Raw genomic sequence first — 5,437 nt, forward strand, 5'->3', positions numbered from 1 at the left:
CGGAGAATAAGTTTACTTAAGAAAAGGGTCGATTAACTATCAGCATAATTAACGAAAATTAACCCAATGTGTGAATGAAATAAGCAGACGGTTTTCCTTGAGAGCAGCTGTGATCGTTGCGCCACCTGGTGGAGCAGGTCTCAACCACGCGCTTCTTCCTACATGGCCTCTAAGATCCGCTTCGGCAGCGCGACATAACACAAAATCATCTCAAGAAATACAGCAAAGCACTCGAGCGGCGACGCGCGAGTCCCACTACCAGACACCAGCTGAGTCAAGGATTAGCGTCGCCTCAATTCTTGTTTCTTCTATAGATGTGATTGTATACACATTTTCTCTCTGCAGGCACTAATGGAACTGCAGAGATTTCTACATAAATTTACGTAAATTGGTTTGGTAGGGAGGGCTGAATGACTAATACTGAATTATGGTTGCCTCAGAGCGTCCATCTTTTGTTAAAATGTAAGACGGTGGCTACAGCCGTGCGGCTTGCTTCTGAACGTTAGTTTCTAATATCGATGCTAACGAAGGTATTGCATCCAACGAAAGTATTGCGTGTTTTGTTATGCTGTAACCTGTGCTTTTTTTGTTCATTTTAAAAAGGATGTCCCATTGCAGTCTTTGACTTCGGGACATCCTTGTGTATGTTATCACTACGCAATTTTTTGTACTAACTACCGTAAAATTGATTCTGATTTTGAACAGATACGTGATGCACGCGGCCTTGTTTTACTATTCCAAAACCAATTATTTTAAACGTGACGCCGAACAGTCCTCCACTCCTCGAACAAAATAATGTAATATCGTAAAACACGGCAAAGTTACTTCGATATGAGCGTGACGCCAGTGTCACGCCAAATTTCGAAAACTTTTGCTTCTGTGTCACCTTTAAAGGCCGAGCACTTCGAATTAGTGAAGACGTCTCGAAATAGCGCTCTGTGCAGTTGCACATCGATTCATTTGTCGCCTCGATCCTTTTAACGTGCTATCCACGGTGTCTCAAAGTGATAAGAGCAAGCTGTGCTATATACGGCACTGCCATAAGGTGACGAGTGTACAGGCACAACAGACAGGTAGCTATCAGCGCACTACCAATCAGCCAGCTATTCAGTAGCGACGTCGACGAAGAACAAGGGGTGCACTTTTTTTTTATTGGCGCCAGCAGAGTGTCGGAACGAAACGAAAACCGAAAACGAAAAACGAAAAAAACGATATTTTTTACCGGAACGAAAACGTAACCGAAACGTTATTTATTATTTCGTTCCGGAGTGAAACCGAAATTTTTTCAATCGTTTTTCGGTTCACGAGAAAATTTCGCAATCCGGAACAACTTAGCTCATGCAGTGTGAGCATATCTCAGGGTATAGTATTAGCGCGTACCTCAGACAGGAAATCCAAAGCAAAGATATGTTGAAATTGTGCGAAAAACGAGAACAGTGGCAACCAGAGATGTTTATATTAACGCAAGTGGACTTTTGCGCGCCTTTCAAGAAGGCCAAAGTGGAGAGGGCATTGTCGACGCTGAAGTTTGTTACAGCGAAAGCTGTTATGAGATCACGACGGCCGATTTTGGCTCTATAGTTGTCCGCAGCCGCCGGTGTACGTGACCGCTATCGCGTGGTATAAGAAAAAATTAAATGAGAAACAAATTTCTAGGATCCGCACCCTCTGCGTGGCAGTCGGGTCTTCCACCACAGTGTTACGCTGGTGCTTATAACTCTATCGCAAAAATACTCTACACAGGTGTCATGTCGGGCAAGCAATCGCGTTAACATATGTAATATAGGGGTGGCAGAAGAGTAAAATAACAACCAGTCATCACACAATGCTAATAGCGCAATGAGTGTGTGGTTTAACGCTTCCCACCAGTGTTGCGGGGTTACCACTCCGGAATTGGAATGACTCCGGAATCTTCAACATTTTCGCGACCCAGGAATGGAATGGGGACAACGCTCGGAAGAATGGAATGGGAATGGAATTACGTCTTTTTCCGAAAATAGAGGACGTTTTCGTCTACGTGCTGTTTTTCAAGCTTCAAACGTTAGTAAGTCAGAGCCGCGCAAGTTAACACTAAAGCAGTATTTTTAAAATGGCTTAGCTGATTACAAGCACGGTACATTTATAAGCAACGCGCCTACTACAAACGGAGGCATAAGTTAGTTAATGTACAAACAAATGCATTATCCCAGCAGATACCGAAGGGAGAAACAAATTACCCCTGCGCGTTGGTTCCCATTGATACCTCCACCCGAAAGTGGCGAATACTCTATGCACAGCCTGATCTTTATCTCACGAGCAGTTTAGTACCTGACACACGTAAATGACCTTTGCGACAAGGAAGACATTGCATACCTGCGCACAGACGAACACAGAAAGTTCTCCTCACCCCATCCATGCTTGCGAGGCGCGCTTGACAAGCGTGAGTGCTGACGGGCAGTGCGGCCCAGTGTTCCGTATTCGATGCAAAGGCACTTTTGTCATCATAAAAATACGCTATGTCGTCATTTTAGCATTAACAGATTTAAGCTTAAACAATATTGAAACACCACCATTCGTTCAAACATGTTGACCACGCAAGTACTATCGGTAGCGGGAGAACTGCCCCTATGGGAATTAGTAGGGTGGCTGTACTGCACGATATATGTCACCAAGCTACTATTCCTCGACCTTGGCAACGTGTTTTGCGTACTCTTGCAGTTCTTAATGCATCTGATGACATCAGCTTTATGGGGCGTTCATTCTTAACTCGATAAAACTATCAAGATGCCTTTCCTACGTTGAGGAATTACAGGAATGGAATCGGACTTCCAGGCCATTCCCTGAGTGCCAATGGGCTAAGTTTTTTTCATTCCGAGGAATTGAAAGGAATGGAATTGCGGCAAGTTCTAATTCCCCGGAATGGAATTGGAATCGAATGGAGGCGCCCATTCCGCAACACTCCTTCCCGCCCACTGCAAAGTGCTCAGCCATAATTCTTCATTATCAGCCACTGCACAAAGTGCAGATAATGCCTTACAGATGTGTAGCGGGTACCGCGATTCTCCGAAGAATGAAGAGGAATGGCATAGTGGGAACTTCGCTACTTCAGAAAAATTGCGACGATTTATGACGTAGTGCGTACCTTGCATGTGTACTTGTATTAGTTGCCACTAGAGATAACAACGGGCTCTACAATGTCCGCTCTTCTAGCTTTTGCTGTGACTTGCTGCGTGTTTCACGCAGGCCTGGCGATCTTTTTATCAGAACAGCGGTCTCGCACATCAGAGAGTACACTCAATGACGTGCTTCTTCTGAGATCGTGCTCACTCCCTTGACACAAAGAATTAGCCACTTAAAAAATTCGTATTTTTCTTGTGAGAAAATAAATATATGACTTTGAAATGAATACTGGTTTGTGCTAGTTGGTAGGAATACGTGGTACAGTTACTTCCACTCCTCTGAAGAACGTGTTTTACCCTTGTCCCACTTTAAGAGGAGAGCAAGTAACTACATCACAACTGCAGTGTTGTTTTTTTAATGATTGCTTTAACTTTTTCATAATTTCTTTTTTTATACAAAGAAAAAAAAACCGTTACGAACCGTTACGGAACGTTTTTTTTTTCGTTCCGGAACAGAAACGAAACGGAACTTTTTGCGGTGAAACGAAACTAAAACCGAAACGAAAAACATTTCGTTCCGACACCCTGGGCGCCAGTATGCCCTACGTGCACTTTCTCATCCAGTCGCATCGAAAGGAACGGAACACGCGACTCGCCAAGCAGACTTGCCCTCTTTCGGCCCACAGACCCACACGCTATCAATCCGGCTCGGCAGCCGTAAATCCGCACTAATCTCCTCGGGTGACACACGGGGACGGGGGACGACCTCGACCGCTAGAGGGACGGATTAGCCGTCGCGCAAACTGTCCCTCCTGCACGTCCCCCCTCCGGCCACCCCAGTGTCCTCCAGCAGTCGCAAAAAAGCACGACCGATCTAGACTTACCGGCTTTTTCTGCCGGCATAGAGGAGAGATCAATGCGCTGATCCCTCCCAGTTTTGTTTGCTTTTTTCGTGTACACACGACGCCTTGCGGAAATTCTTCTGAGTGTAAGAAGGGTTACAGTGCACACAGACGGGGACACAGGGCTGGTGCCTGTGTCTTGTTTTCATTCTTCACTTTGTCCCCGAGTGTGCGCGCTGTAACCTTTCTAAGTTGCGATTAAGTAGCCCACCAAGCCATTGTCGTGACCTTCTGAGTGTGTGCGCGCTTTCCGTAACGCCACTTTATCTTCGAATGTATACACGCAAAGGAAAGCACACCAGAATGAAGCCCGAGCATTTGTCCTTTCGATTCACTGCGTCGTCTCTTCTTAGATGTTCGTATGGTCCACCTCAGAACAACCAGGTGGAGAGGACCTGGTTGTCAGTGGGCGTTCCACCTTTAAAGAGAAAATTTATTCCGCGCTAACAAAGAGCGGGAAGGTTATTTAAGAACGCTTTTAGGTCAACTAAGCTGGCATGCCGTTACGGAAGCAATATGCCTACTGAAACACTAGACTTCATCCGCCAGCAATTCGCGAAGACCGAGGAAAACGAAAGACGCACACACACGGTGAAGCGTTTTCTGATCGCGCTTCACCCTGCGCGTGTCTTTCGCTTTCCTCTGTCTTCGGCAATTCCTGGCAGCGCGTTTCAAGATGGAGTCGCACCAGCTAGCCCCCATTGAAGTTTTATTATCATGAAACACTAGACATTACCGACAGTCCTTGCTCCTCCCTCTTCGTCTTCCCCTTCCTTCTTCCCTGGCTCATCCGCGAACGTACACGCCAGGGCAGGTACATTGAACACTGCAGTGAACGTGCATGCAGTACACCGGGAGGCAAACACGTGAGCGTCTCGGGGAGTACGGCGGCGTGTTCCACATCAGTAATCAAAAGATGGATGTATTATGCATTGATTACATTAATTATTTGTTACAAAGATTGTGCTTCATGTGTTTCGCGTGTTTATACCAGCTTTCCACATTCTACAAACGGCAAATCACGACGGGGAACACACAGGCGTTCACGCAGCTCGGCCGCACGCACAGCCGCGATTATCAGAGCATGCTCGACGAACACGCTTTAATGCGCGTGAACTCTAAGTCACGGACACGCGTGGACCTCAGGCGTGTCGCACGTAAGCGCCAAAACAACAACGAAAGAAAACATGGGGAGAAGCGAGCGATTGGAGACACGCCGCCCACACCGGCCAATGCACGCGCATGTATAGTTGCGCCTCCATTGCACCGTGACGACAATGCCCTCGGCGACGCGTATCGAAGTTCACCGAGCACGCGTGTACGACAAGAAAAGCAGCTAAGGTAGCGAGCGCGCATATAATAGGAGTGTTTTCCTTTACATTATACAACGACCCGCGCGTGGTTGGTATAACGGCCTTTCGTTTCTTCCTACTTTGC

This window comes from Rhipicephalus sanguineus, chromosome 10 (assembly GCF_013339695.2).
Source record: "Rhipicephalus sanguineus isolate Rsan-2018 chromosome 10, BIME_Rsan_1.4, whole genome shotgun sequence".
Classification (NCBI taxonomy): domain Eukaryota; kingdom Metazoa; phylum Arthropoda; class Arachnida; order Ixodida; family Ixodidae; genus Rhipicephalus; species Rhipicephalus sanguineus.